A 15,639-nucleotide genomic window follows, 5' to 3' on the forward strand; every position below is an offset into this window, starting at 1 on the left:
TCATGCCAACTGCAGAGAATTCTGTGTTTCTGTTTATAATTGTTTAAAGTTCTGATTTTGAGCACAGCATCTTCAACAGCTATTTTCAACCACTTTGGAGATCTGTTTGGAACATAGTTTTTCTCTGTTAAACCTATTGTGTGTGGAATGTCACAGCCCGCTGATAACTGGCACTTGGGATCTCCTCCACTGGTCTGCCCTGTAGTAGTGGAGGGGGCAGGAGGGTTTTCATGGCTCCCAAACCTAAAGGTAAGAAAAAAGTCTAGATTTTGTGCTTCTAAAAAGACCTCCATCTTTTTTCAAAAGTCCTCAACTCTTATACTTTCTGTGTTACAGGATGAAGGGTTCCAGGTCTGTAACAGAACATTAATTAAAGTTTTGATATCACAAAACCCCACTGATAATATTTTTATGCATAGGCATATAAGATGTTTCTGTAAAAACTGTTTTCTTAGGACAACAACAAAATCCCCAAAGTTATATAAGGTAAAGACAAAGTGATTTGATCCTGAAAGGTAAGGAAATAAAATTGCTTCGATAATTATCAGTATCATGATAAAATGGTTATCATAAGACTTGAAAGTATTTTTCCATTTATCACAGCACATCTGCAAGTTACTCACGGAACACCCGTGTTCCCTGGCACGCAGTATGAGAAACACTATCCTAGTGGTTTGGTTGTGGTGGTGTACAGTACTATGCTCACTGAACGGGACCCCATTATCTTTAAGTTTAAAAAGGCAATTTCAGAAAAGAAGAGGGATGGCTCCAGAAAGCTGGTTAGTTCTGTCCTTCAGTCTCTACTGCCCTTGTCTTTAGCGCTGTTGGGGAAAGCAGGGCTCTGGAAGTCTACAGACAGACCCTAAAAAGACTCTGCAAAATAGGAGGCAGCTGGGCAATGCTCTGGCAGCAGCTGCAGCAGTGAGAGGTGGAGGAGCAGTCATTAGACAGGCCACCCAGAGGGTAGAGCAGCCAAGCCAGTGATTGCAACCAGCTTAGTTAGCAGCAGGCGCGACCACCACATCACAGATGTGAGAGGCAGAGAAGGCTGGTGCACTGGCCTGGCCTGGCCTCATCTCCTGCTGTGCTCACACATACCAGCGGCAGCAGCCATGCTGCAGAGCTGTGTCACTCTCTCCCTCTCTGAGAACACGTGAATGTGCATGATATACTGATGAAGGATATATTTTTTAAAAAGGGTAAAATCATGCTGTCCTACAAATATAAAATGAACACGTGTCAAATATTGTGTTTAATTCAGTAAACGAATGAACCAATAAGACGTTACGACTGGTTTAAAGAATTCCAAGAACCATACAGAAATAGAGCATAAGGACTTCAGAAATGAATTTACTAATAGATGCAAGATGTGTCCACCCACAGGGCAATAATCAATTAATTTGCATTTCTATGGATATGAATAATTTGTATTATTATCTGTGTTTTACAATTTACAGGGTTATAAAATAGCTCAAAGGCAAGGAAAGATGGAGAGAATCCAGATGGGTGAGCTGCTTAGACTAGTTTCTAGTTCATAGTAAGTTCAATGCAAGTTTTAGCTATCATTTATTATTGCAATAATAGTGTATTTAGAATGAGACAGGCTTGGTTTTGAATCTCATCTCAGCCACTCACTAATTGGGTGACCTTGGGCAAGGAAATTTATCTTTCTCAGCCCAGTTTTCTTATCAGTGTGCCATTATTTTGGGACTAATGAGGAATAACTAGAATAATGTTTGTAAAATACTCCATATAGGGATTAGCACAGAGTAAACATTCAATAGTGGTCATATTATATTTATTATTAAAATTGGCGATTTTAATAGTGCTGAAACTTCTGTTTATATAACCAGCCATTGCTGTTTTCATTACTGGTGTAATCAGCTAAAATTCCTTTCGAATATAGTTAAAGTTGTAAATCATAAATAGATAAATAAACCAACCTCAAATATTGAGTCTGGCAAAATGGTATTCATCATTTCTGTACTTATTTCCAAAGCTAATTATTGAGCAGGTCTATGTTTTTGCTTTTCTTCTCTTTTTCTCTTTTCTAAAAATTAGGCACCCTTGTCCTTAGACATGGAAGGGAGGTTGTCAATGCTCCTTACAAACAAAGCATACAGCACAGAAACTTTTATTAAGGATCATTTATGAAACAGATCACTCAGCATCACGAGTCATTCATTGTCATTTCAAGAAACCCATTGACTCAGAAAATCGTAAGACTGACAGGAAGCTTCAAGATTACCAATCCATCCATCTCTTTGTTTTAGAGATGGGAAACTATTATTCAGAGAGGTTAAGTATATTGTCCAATGCCACACAGCTAGCCATCAGCAGAGTTGGGACCAGAAGCCAAATCTTTTGATTCCTAGGTTAATTTCCTCTGAATCTGCCTAATTAGAGCTTCATCTAGTTGACAATAGCTAAAATCAGAAGTACTAACTTTCCTCTGCATATACTGAATTGAGAAATCAAGACCCACAGAAATGTCATGCCAGCTTCCCTACAGCACTCAGGACAGATTGGAGATGCCAGAAAAGGAGATTCCACTTGACTAGAGCTCAGCAACCATTGTCCAGGGTGGAGTGAGCGACCCACTTGTCTGCAGCGCCTCATGATTTATTAACTGCTACTGGTGCCCATAAAATATTCATCCACTCTCCTAGTCACTGCTCCACTGCATCAATAAACCATTGCTCCCCCGTCTGTCTAGGTGTGCAGCTTGGGGAAGAAAAGCTTCACAAAAAATGGAAAAGAGCCCTCTTTTCGTGTTTAGCTCAGAGACAGAACACCAATGCACTTCTTAGTTTTGTTTTTTTTTTTCAAAGGCAAAGTCAGGGCTGTCTTCCTGGACTCCTGGACCAGGAGAAACCCCAGCACCTAGGTGAGGAAAGGCCAAAATAGCGAGAGGGAAGGGTGAAAGCCTTCATGAGGTTGGCTTGTTGGTTGTCACGCTCCCAGTTTCAGCCTGAGTTTATTTTTGCCCATAAGCAACAGAGCAGGGCACAGGGAACCATGGCTTGCCTATCAAGGATGCTTCCCTGACCTTGAATCGGGTTCAGTGTGAAGCCTTAAATACAGCCTCCCCTCTGTGATCAGAAGCACTGCTCACCAGGAGCAGAAAGGGTAAACTCTCTGCCCTACTTCCCTGCTCTCACTTCTTTGGCGGCTTCTTCATGGACTTTTTTCTGCTACCCATTGTGATTGTTCCTCTTGAGCTCTCTTCTCTTCTTACTTATGTATATTCCCCACAGGTGTTTGTATCCGCAGTCATGCAGTCTCCCTCCGTAAATATCATTCGCATACCTCTAGTCCAGATCTCTCTCCAGTTGCAGATACCTGTATGTCCAACTGTACCATCTGTCTCTACCAGACAGCCCCTTGCTTCTCAAACTCTGTAGGTCCCCAACTGAACTTATCATCACCCTCCAATGCCCCTCTCACCTCCTCCACTCTCCAAGCCTGCTCTACCTCTAAATCTTATCTTTGAGAAAGGAATCTCCATCGTGTTACCTATACCTGGAGACCTGGGGGTCTGATCCTGATTCTCCCCTCTTTTTACCTCCATGTTTCAGTAATTACTGCTAATTTTTAATGTAAAGCTTAGTGACTTAATGACACCTCACTCACATGGCTGGCAAGATGGTGCTGGTCATCAGCAGGGAATTCACCCAGGGAATCTGAGTTCCTCTCCATTTGGGTCTCTTCCTGAGGCTCCTTGGGCTTCCTCACAGCATGGTGGCTGGGTTCCAAGAGACAAGAAGTAGAATATACAGGTCTCTTAAGGCCTGGGCCTGAAAACTGGCAAAGTGCCACTTCTGCTGTATTGTATCGGTCAAACAGAGCCCACCCAGATTCAAACATAAACCCCACCTCTTAAGGGGGAGTATCAGAGAATTCAGGGCTATCTTCAATCTATTACACTCTATTCCAATCCAACTCTTGCAGTCCTCTCCCTACTTCTGTGCATTTTTACATGCTGTCCCTTTGGTCTTGAATGCTTTTCTCACCTCGTCCTATTTCCTGCTCTTTCTTCAAGATTCTGCTCAAGAGTTATAATATCTCCCCAAATCTTACTTAACCCTACTTCCTCCAGGGTGTAACATAACACACTATGTTAGCATTTGTTATTCTGTATTATAATTGTTTGTGTGTCTTTCCCATAAGACTGTGAGTGCTGTGAAGGCAGGGACTGTCTTATTCTTTTTTTGTGTCTCCAGAACAAATCATGGAGCTGGGCAGAGTAAAGGACCTCGGCAAACATTTGTTGAATGGGTAAACGTTTCCTTATTTTAACCTCTCAATGGTCCTGTAAGGTGGCAGAAATTGAGTATTATTCCTGTGTAACTGCCTGACTTCCTTATCTTAGATAAAAGAAAGAAACAATCATGACAAAGAATAATGACATAACCCAAGGTCACACAGCCTTGGAAGATAATTCAGTATAGTCAATAAGAGTTCAGTTCCCCAAAGTACGTTGAAATCATAGACCCAGAGACAAGGTCGGGAAGGCAAAGAAAGAGCCCCACCGTGAATGGACTCAGTTGTCTAGCAGAAAATGCCCCTGAGGCTTCCCACTCTATTCTGTGTTTACTAGGGGATGCAAAAGACCTCTGTCCTCTGCCAAGAAACTGAAAATGCCAAAAGAGATGGAAGATAATCTCAGAATCTGTTAAAAAGAGAGAGAGAGAGAGAGAGAGAGAGGACACCGTGCAGTGCTTTGTGCAGATAAGAAAGGTAGATTTAATGTAGATTCTCAAAATGACAGTGGGAGAGTGAGAGTTTGCTAGTAATTCTCAAGTGACTCTTCAGAGCAGAGAGAGACAGCTATTATCAGAAAGAGAGGCTGTGTCTAGAGGCCCAAGTATCAGGGTCAATTGGATAATTCACTGGAGTTAAAACCTCAGCTAAGATAAAACATCCCTCAAGGACATCTGATTTTCTGTGCTCTGATTTCATGCTTAACACGTCCTTTCTGTTCACTAATTTGGTTTCTTACCTATTCTTTTATTAGGAAAATATCCTATAAGGTGTCAGAAATTGAGTATTATTCCTGTGTTACTGACAGTCACTAGAAAGAAACCTTCTTTCTTGTAAATTCACACATTGGTATTGCAACTTGTAAGCCAGTTTCTTAGAAAAAATTCCCTGTATGAAATGGATTTTTTTAATAGCACAAATAATTTATATATACTTTCTCATTATAAGAGATTCAAACAATTGAAATAAATATACATGAAAGCCCTTTTCACCACGAGGCCCCCATCCCACTTCCAGTCTCAGAGATAATCATTGTTACGAGTACAATATGCAGCCTTCAGTCCCTTTTCTATGCATTTACAGAGAGATATGTGCATATTTACGTGTCCCTTTTGATTTTTATACAAATTAGATCATACTATACATTTCCCTATTTCCCATAACTCTATCCCATGAGCATCCTTCTACATTGGTCCACAAAGCTCTGTCTTCTTGTTTCTTATGGCCGCACTTTTTCTGGAGGAGATATTAGTCAGTGTCCTCCAGAGAAACAGAACCAATAGGATGTATATATTAGAGAGACAGAAAGAGAGAGAGAGATTTATTATAAGAAATTAGTTCACGTGATCGTGAAGGCTGGCAAGTCCCGAGATGTTCAGGGTGAGTCGCAGCTGGAGGCCCAGGAGAGTCAATGCTTTAGTTCCAGTCTGAAGGCCTACGGGCTCAAGATCCAGGAAAAGCTGATGTTTCAGTTTGAGTCCAGAGGAAGGAAAAAATCGATGTGCCAGGTAGAAGGCCATCATGCAGGAAGAATTGTCTCTTACTAGGGGGAGGGTTAGGCTTTTTATTTTATTCAAGCCTTCAACGGATTGGATGAGGTCCACCCACATCAGGAAGGGCAACCTGCTTTATTCGGTCTACCAATTGAGATATTAATTGTATCCAAAAACACCCTCACAGAGACACCTAGAATAATGTTTGACCAAATATCTGTGTAACTCGTGGTCCAGTCAAATTGACACATGTAATTGACCATTACATGGAATTATGTAATTATTCTACTTTTGATGATATTTAGATTCTTTCTTTCCCTCTTTCTTTCTTTCTTCTTTCTTTCTATTAGCAACACTACTGAAATAAAAATCTTTGATCATACATTTTGTGACACGTGTGTGTGCGTAATTCTGTAGGGTATATTCCTAGAAGTGGAATTTCTGGAAGTGGTAGGAAGACTAATGACCTCCCCCAACAAAAATGTCTATGTCCTAATCCCTGGGACCTGTGAATATGTCAGGTTACATGGCAAAGGGAAACTAATGTTGCACATGGAATTAAGATTCCTAGTCAGCTGACTTTACAATAGGGAGATTATCCTGAGTTAGCCAAGTGGGCCTCATGCCAAGGGTCAAGGGTCCTTAAAAGTGGAAGAAGAGATCAAAAGACAGAATCAGAAAGATCACAGTGTGAGATGGACTGGCCTGAAGTTGCTGTCTTTGAAGGTGGAGGAAGAGGCTCACAAGCTGAGGAATGTGGGTGCTCTCTAAAAGCTGGAAAGGACAAGGAGACAGATTCTCCCTAGAGACTCCAGTGAGGAACGTAATCCTGCCAATACCTGGATTTTAGGTCCGTGAGACCCACGTCATTCTTCTGAACTACTGTAAGATAATAAATTTGTGTTGCTTTAAGCCACTAAATTGGTAGTAATTTGAAACAGCAGCCACAGAAAACTAACATACTGGGTCCTAGGAAATACATATTTAAAAATTTGATGAATAATGAAAATGGCTTTCACCAAAAATAGCATCTTCAATTGACAATTCTATCACCAGTGTAAGAGAAAGCCCATTTCCTAATACCTTCACCATCACTACATTTTATCAAGCTTTTGTATTTTTAGTAATTTAATTGGGTGAAAAATTATTATTACTTTGTTGTTGAGATTGAAGTTCTTTTTATGTGCTTACTTCCCTATTGACAGATGGAATATTTGTCTTTCCTATTTTTAAACAAGTTTGATGATATTTTTTTCTTATTGACTCATAAGTGCTTTTTTTTAGGTATTATGACTTTTAGTCCTTTTTTTTAGGTATTATGACTTTTAGTCCTTTGTGTGTCATCTATGTTCAAATGTTTTCTCCCAGTTCATCACATCTATATTAACTCCAAAAATGGTATCTTGTCCTGTAGACAAACATTTCCTTCATGACTATGAGTTTTGTGTCTTCTTTAGAAAGAAAAGATACTATCTTTACTAGAAAAACTGCAGATGCCTATCTGACCCAATTAATAAACAGCTTGAGTGACTTTCAGTAAGTCCAACATTCCCTTGAGCATTAATTTTCTTATTAAAGTAACAAACGTATTCATTCAAACATTATTTACTGTGAACCACTTTATGCCGTGCCTAGATGCTAGCGAGACATAAGTGAATACAACATTCAAGGAATAGACAGTCTCATGGGAGGTATGGATGATTAAACGACCATAATAATAACAACAGAGAATACATGTCCTGTGATAGAGATTGTGCAAAATTCTATGGGAATCAGTGGGAAGAGCCCCACATCCAGACCAGGAGGTTTTGTAGGGTTGGTCCAGGTAAGGTAGGAGAACAGGATGCTGGGCAGACGAAGGTGCAGGTACAGAGGCTTGGGAGCAAGAGAGAGGACCTACCAACAGGTCACAGAATAGGGGTGATGATAGTGGTGAGTTATGAGTCTGGATAGATAGGCAGAGACTGTTACTGCCAATGTCATTCAGTTTAGCCTTTTTCCTAAGGACACTAGGAAGCCTTTGAAGTTTGAAGCAGGGGAGTGAGATATGGACCAGCATTTAATAGAGACCATTTTGGCTGTTCGGTGGAGACGGGGCTGAAAGAGAGTGTAATCAGAGGCAGGGAGGTCAGTGAGGAAGGAGGCCATCGTGCAAACATAGGAAGGAGATGGCAAGAGTGAAAATAAAGTAGTGGCAGAGGAGATGCACACGCTGGACAGCTTGAGAGATTTGTGTCCACCTTTTCCACCACTCATATTAGTTGTGGGTCAAGAATAACATGTCACATTTTTCCAAGTTCTTTATAAACTAAAAGAATCAACTTAATAATAGAACCGCAGGCAAGAGATATTTCTGAACAGAGAAGACTTTCCAGAGAGAAGTAAAAGTCACTATTTTTAAAGTGCAAAGTCATTATATATTTGGACCGTGCGTACTTTTTCCTTTGTATTTTGATTGTCTTTACGTGACTATGTTGTATAACACAAGCTCAGCCTGTCTGCTCTCCCCTCTTATTCTTTGTTGATTATCTTCCCATGGATGGGTCAGGAAAGAATAGGGCTTATTGCCCATCTTTCCTGAGAGTTCTACCATTCTCAGCCCTGCTATTGGCAACCATTCACCTCACTGCCATTCACTACCTACAAATCCTGGACCAGTGGATAAGAGTCGGCTTCCAAAGGGCCAGTGAAGGTGTGAACAAGAGAGAAAAAAATTTTTCTGATATTTTCCCATCCCTTTATTCTACATGACATCACTTCTCAAAGGGGGACTTTACACTTTACTGTGACATTAAACTAGTCAAAGGGAATTACAGTAGAAGAGCAAACCATTAAAACTATAAACTAATATTTTTACCTTGCTTTAAGGGACAAGAGCTTCCCTCCTCTCCACCCTCATCCCCAGCTCTGCTTCTGTTTCCTCTTCCCAAGCAAGTGACTGGACAACATGCGGGGACAGGACACGCCCTCTGCCAGGAGTAAAGCTTTCCTTATCACACAGTATTATTCTCTCAGCTCTCTGTTTCATTCAGAAATGGAAAAAAATATTGAACAGCATTTCCCAGGCCTACTGCTGGCTAATAGCCTCAACTGCTAATGTATGAAATCCATCTCAGCCAATGTGGTACATTAAGCGGAACCCACTGGGTTAACACTGGCCCCCTTTCCTGCTCTCTCAACATTGTTGGGCTTGTCCTGCTATGTGAAGAGGCTCTGTAGGATCCAAAGCTCTGTGTCTGCCTGGCAACAGTGATGGAAAAAGAATGCCATCTTGAAGCTGCCCATTGCGCTCTGGGGCTGACGTTTGGTGGGCCTTCCAAAGAAGGCTGAGTTTGTCGACACTGTGAGTTTGGTTATCACCCATTTTTCTAGGACAAAGGCCTGAGGCAGCTCCTAGTACCATTTGGCTGACACTAATTTCATCTATTTCTGTTTCTCATGGTGAAAAACAGAAGCTGAGTCATTGGTGCTTTGGCATAAAGATGTCCAGTCTCACCCATGAGACATCTGGCCTTATTAAATGGCAACATGTAGAGGGGTGAGGAGGGAACCAACTGGAAATCCATTCAGAAACTGTAAAAATAATCATAATAAATTTACACATCCTGTCTTATTTGATTTTTAAGTGAGGTAGGTATTTTTATCCTTATTTTAAAGATGAGGAAACAGGCTCAAAGACTTCAGAAACTTTCCCAAAGTCATATATCTTGGTGGGAGGGGATATATAGATTTATGTGATTCTAGGCCTAAATGTTCCAATATCTTAGGCTGGATGCCATTATGTCCCTCTGCTGAGACCAAAGCGTGCCGTAATCCAGGAAAGTCAGTGACCAGGTCCAGGTGAGTATTGAGTCTGGTTTTGAAGATGTAGAGAAATGAGATCTTGCAAACAGGAAAGAGTGACATTTGTTTTGGGGATGGGGGTAAGAATTTATTAAATCCTGGGCACTAAATGCATCTGATTGGGAGGTAATATTGACAGTAAAGATCTTACCAAGGAGGGAGCTCCTGCATTCATCATTGTTCTCAAGGAACTTTCATGTTTCACCTGTGATCAGGTTAGCCTCAGGCTCCAGATATGGTCACAGACTCAAGTACAATGGTCTCCAGTACCATTAGGAAGTGGGAGCTGAGGAAAGATAGGACTGAAATGGGCTGGATGATGGAAATGTGACCTTTTGTCTTAGAGCTTGAGAGAGTAGCCAGTGTCACAACCAGGAGCATCAGCTGGGCACCATGGGGCTATTTGCAGCTTGACAGCCTCTGTTGAATTATTGATGCCCCTCACTACCTCGGGACCTCCCCCTTGTTAACAAATCGCACTCCATATGAAAATTTAAAGAGGCAAATGAGTGCAATCTCTTGTCCTATTATTACCCTCTTCTTTTGCCATCTGAGCTCTAAGTCAATCAGCCTGATAGGCATCTCTTGGGAGATGGAACAGCTCATAGAGCCAAGCCCAGGACAAGAAAACTGAAGGCCACGAGTGAGACCGTGACCTGAGTCCTGAGTCAATTAATGGAGCCTGAGTGATGCTGAGCTGGGTGAACGCTGACTCTCTGAGTTATTGAAACACAATAGGGAAAAAAATCTGTTCCCTCCTTACTGGGATAGCAATGCCCCTGCCCCATTAGCCACATCCCTAAAATTTCCCTAAAGCAAAGGACAAAAAATTTAAGTTAAGGTTCAAATTTGGATTTTGGATGTTTTGTTTGGCCTGCAGGGTACTGTTATTTTTAAAAAATGAAAATAGTTGTCAACATTTTTTAAAGTAGGAGGTTTTACATAAATATCCAATTTTCTGACTTCTCTTGAGAAATTGGAGGACTTGGGCTTTCATTTGCTCATTGCAATACTTACTGGGGCTTATAGTAGCTGCTCCTTTAAGTGAAGGATTGGCTGTTTGCTTTTTCACAGTTCCTACCACTTGCTATGAGTGCTTTCACCTGTGACCCTTGGTCTCAAGAAAGATGGCGAACAAGTTTTTCTGTGTGCTGCCTCAAGTCTGCTAGTAGGACTGCCTGGAGTACCGTAATGGATCTGATCAGTTATGGTAGATTGCACTGCGGTTGGCAATCATCCACCTCCCCTTCCTTATGAGGATTATATATCACTGACCATTGCCTTGTGACTATGTGTGTGGATCATTCAAGCAGTGGTTTTAAGAGGCATCATGGGTTATCATCAGCTCTCTGGCTCTTTCCCTCTGCCGTGGGAATAGCACACCTCATGATCCTTCAGCCTGGATCCCAGAAAGTGCAGACCGGCAGCCAACTTCCAGCTTGGAGCTGAGCCACGCACTGGAACAGAGCGGCAGCCAACCCTCGGCCTTCAGTAATGTGAGTTAACAATACATGTCACTGTAAGCCACTGAGAATTGGGGATTATCTGTTACTGCAGTAGAACTGACCAACACAGCAAGGCTAGGCTTACTATGAAAGGGTACTGTGATGAAAAAACAATGTTTTCCTATTTTCTGAGGAGAGAAAAATGATGGCATTAGGGAATTCTTAAACATTAATTTTAATTGTCTTTAATTTAAAAAATAATTTTAGAGGATTCTGGAGAGATCACGGCAGTGGCATCAGAAGAACTGGGTTGAGTCCCTGAACCCACGTTTAATGACCATGTTATAAAAATTTTAATAGTTTTCCTTTTATTATAGAGAATTATCTTTTAAAATCTTACATGTATTAAAGTTGTATTTGTAGTTAATATCATTTTGTGATAGTAAGAGGACATTACAAAATATTTGTTCTATAAAGGGTGCCTAGCATCTGATAGAGTTTTAACCACTGCCTTATTGTGAGGATCAAATGGCATAAACTATCTGAAAATCCTTTATCAGTATTGAGTGATTACAAATTCTAGTTCTTACTAGGTTTCTAGTGATGTGACATCTTTTTCTCATTTTACTAGGAGGCAGGTCAAGCAGTACTGTCCCCATTTGACAGATGTAAATGCTGACGCAGCAAACAGGGAAGGGACTTGAGCTAGTTAAGCGGAGCATTGAGGGAGAGCCAGTTTATCACCCCGTCTCCAGACCACCAGGAATCTGTCCTGTGCCTTACACAGAAAGGGGGCCAATGGAGAACTTTTGAACACTTATGCTAATACACAGATTTCTAGTCTAATGGTGTCAGTTATAATGAGATTTGGCCTGGGCTGGTTTCTTGGAAATAGTCAAAACCTAATTAATGTCAAGATCTACTTCCGTATCTCCCTCCTACCTCCTTTGGCCTATAGTGTTGCTTCTAATTTATACTTTCAGTTCATAATGTAAATATTAACCAGCCCCTTTCAATCCTTGTTTAACCTGGTCATCCTCTGAACCATCTAGTGGTAGGCATGGTAGTTATTTTTATTTAAGATAGTCAAGATTTAATTTGCACATGGATAATATTAGTTTGAAAATAACATACAAAGTTAAACACCAAGAGTTGGGATTTGTATAGTTTGGTATCATCCAGTAATTTTGGACTGTGTTTACTGTTACAACTCTAGGTCATCCTTTTGGACATCAAGGGCATTTTGACCCATTTGGGAGGTACCTCCGTGTAACATCCCATGGGTGGCCAGCGTGCTCTGAAGGACAGGGACCTACCTGAGCACCTAGTGGTAGCAGACACATCCCCTTTTTAGGAGATGCTGCTTTGGGGCAGAAGCTGGGTCACTGGTTAGATTTCCTCTGCTGTCAGGATCCCAGGAGTCTACTGCTGCACATTGCCCTCTGGAATCCTCAAGGATTTGGGAATGCCTTGTCAGTTGCTCAGGATTTGAGGGCAGCCAGGCTATGTGGACTGGTCCTTGCTTTGGAACCATGGTACATTTTTAATGATAACTTCCATTCCCTGTGTTCCTCCCTGACTTCAAACTACTTTATGGAAAGTAGGCTTATGATGTGGCCCCACTGGATAATAGACATCTTTCCCATTGACTTAAAATTGATTTGTTTTTTAAAAACGAGTGCACCGGGTCAGAAGGAGGCAGGTCAGCAACCACCAGGTCTTGGAGATGTTTCCCAGGGGTCAAGGAGAACAGGGAAGATCTGTTGCAGATGGAAGGAGTGAGGCTAGAGGTTCTCCTCTCACACAGAAGGGAGCAGAGACCTCCAGGCTGTCTGGAGTGACGCTCAAAGTCACCAAGCACACTGACAAGCAATCTTGGCCAAGTCAAGATTGATACCAAAAGCTGCTGTTGATAGGGTCTATCCTCCAACCACCAGCCTGGGTTGATGAGTATGTTTTTAGAATATGCTTTGCTCCTTGGCTCCCTTGACAGCTCCTAACCAATGTTTTCTTGTTTAATTACTTTCCATGTAATCTGCTCCTGTAGACTTGCCCTGTGTGAGAGGAGGCCCATGGGGGCTTTCACTAAGGGAAGAGAATCAGTGTGGTCTGGAAGAAAGAGCACAAGCCTATTAGAGGGCTTTTGCCCTGCCAGGGGTTTGAGGACATCTAAGCTTCCTGAAGGCTGGATGTGAGGAGGTGAGGAGGGCAGTGGAAAGGAGTCACAAAATAAACTAAGTGTACTCTGGATTCCTCCAAGGACAGTTTGTATGCCTGAGAACTTGATCTCTTCTCACTGCTTTTCTTTCACTGTCTAGTATTGCAAAAAAGCTTTGGCAAATCATGTAATTTCCCCACGTTAGTCCTTCGTCTCTAAGGTAGGATTATAGCCCTGCTGGTCCTAAAATGGGGCCACAGCTGTTAAGGCTAACATGAGGCACCATTAAGTCAGCACCTAAAGTGATTAGAGGAAGGTGGTGAATGCAGGAGGGATTAGATGGGGGCTCTCTGGTGGTCTTGCCTACTCCTCCAGAGCTGTAGGAGCTGGAGGAAGATTGCAAACCAGGCCCACACCTCAGAGGGATTGCAGTGCTGGCTGGAGGCCTCAGGAAGGAGCCTGGCCCGGTCCTGCCATCTGGAATGAGCCTGTTTCCTACTGGTTTTGATATTAATGAGGTAATTATTGTGCGTGTTTATGCATCTGTGCCTCAGCCTCTCTGCATTTCTTCTCCAAGCAATGTGGTTCCCTCTGTCCTTACCTTCCTCTAGCAGGAGGGGATTGAAAGGAAGGGAGAAAAAAAGAAAGGTTTTCCTCTCTTTAATTTTGGCTTTGACTTCTGACTTTATCTCTGGTCATAATATTTATAGTTTTTTGTTTGTTTGGTTTTGGTTTTTATTTATTTATTTTTGGCTGTGTTGGGTCTTCGTTTCTGTGAGAGAGCTTTCTCCAGTTGCGGTGAGCGGGGGCCACTCTTCATCGCGGTGCGCGGGCCTCTTACTGTCGCGGCCTCTCTTGTTGTGGAGCACAAGCTCCAGACGTGCAGGCTCAGTAGTTGTGGCTCACCGGCCCAGTTGCTCCGCGGCATGTGGAATCCCCCCAGACCAGGGCTCGAACCCGTGTCCCCTGCATTGGCAGGCAGACTTTCAACCACTGCGCCACCAGGGAAGCCCTATTTATAGTTTTATTCACCATAATAGTAGCTACTAATAGTAGCTATTTAAGTTTTTGAATGCCCAGGTAAGCCCTGGCATATGGTTAGAATGGGTTAAAGGGGGTGTGCTCCGGCTATCATTATAACCCTGGAACTTTGGCCAAATGACTTAATCTTACCCATCCTCAGTTACTTCAACTAGAACAAGAGAATAATAATTAGTACCTACCTCACAGAGTTGTTATTAGGTTTCAGTGAGTCAATGTATAACACTTAGCATGTGCCTGGCACTTCTTTAGTGCTCACTATAGTAATAGCAGTCAGAGCAAAGATGAAGTCGCTCTGGTGTCTAGAGTTATGGGTCTAGTCTATCCATTGCCTCATGGTACTTGACAAGCTAATATGGAAATGTATATGGAAGATCAAAGACAAAGGATTATAAGTGGTAGTTTTGAAAAAAGAACAAAATGGGAGATTTCCCTTGCCAGAGAGCAAGACTTTTATAGTTTATAGCAATGGTGCAGATACTGGCACAGGAATAGAAGAATAGACCACTGGAATAGAGAACAACAGAAGACCGTACAAAGTGAAGATTTGATACGAGAAAGCAGGAAAAGGATGGGAAACTGGTTATCCATATAGAGAAGAATAAAAATCAATTCCAAGTGCATGATAAAGCTCTACATGAAAGCAAAAACATAATACTTTTTTTTTTTTAGGAAGAACCATAATTTATTCAAGCACTCTTTGTTTTGTAATTTTAATTATAACATTTATAAAAATACTGTGGTGATCATCAGTGTACCTTGATCTTTGCATAAATCTGGAATTAGTTTCTTAGGATTAGTTCCTTGAAGTTTCATAGATGGTTCTAAGCTAGCACCTGGCTTGATTCTTACTGATGGTCCACATGTGCTTAATGATAAATACCATTTTTTCTTTCTTTTTTTTAACTGAAATGTAGTTGATTTACAACGTTCTGTTAATTTCTGCTGTACAGCAAAGTGATTCAGTTATACATACATTCTTTATTTTTTTTTTTTTATGTCAGGATCCCAGGAGTCTACTGCTGCACATTGCCCTCTGGAATCCTCAAGGATTTGGGAATGCCTTGTCAGTTGCTCAGGATTTGAGGGCAGCCAGGCTATGTGGACTGGTCCTTGCTTTGGAACCATGGTACATTTTTAATGATAACTTCCATTCCCTGTGTTCCTCCCTGACTTCAAACTACTTTATGGAAAGTAGGCTTATGATGTGGCCCCACTGGATAATAGACATCTTTCCCATTGACTTAAAATTGATTTGTTTTTTAAAAACGAGTGCACCGGGTCAGAAGGAGGCAGGTCAGCAACCACCAGGTCTTGGAGATGTTTCCCAGGGGTCAAGGAGAACAGGGAAGATCTGTTGCAGATGGAAGGAGTGAGGCTAGAGGTTCTCCTCTCA

General features: G+C 41.7%; 1 long non-coding RNA gene across 1 annotated transcript in view; it reads left to right on the forward strand.

Moving 5' to 3' along the window:
- The first annotated feature begins 9,432 nt into the window (after nt 1-9,432).
- Nucleotides 9,433-15,639, forward strand: part of LOC112405703 (uncharacterized) — a 93,098-nt gene continuing 86,891 nt past the window's right edge. The window contains exons 1-2 of the long non-coding RNA XR_003004417.1: nt 9,433-9,596; nt 10,674-11,095. This is a non-coding gene — a long non-coding RNA (uncharacterized LOC112405703). The remainder of the gene's footprint in view (nt 9,597-10,673; nt 11,096-15,639) is intronic.

Source organism: Neophocaena asiaeorientalis, unplaced genomic scaffold (assembly GCF_003031525.2).
Source record: "Neophocaena asiaeorientalis asiaeorientalis breed wild unplaced genomic scaffold, Neophocaena_asiaeorientalis_V1.1 scaffold415, whole genome shotgun sequence".
NCBI classification, from domain to species: domain Eukaryota; kingdom Metazoa; phylum Chordata; class Mammalia; order Artiodactyla; family Phocoenidae; genus Neophocaena; species Neophocaena asiaeorientalis.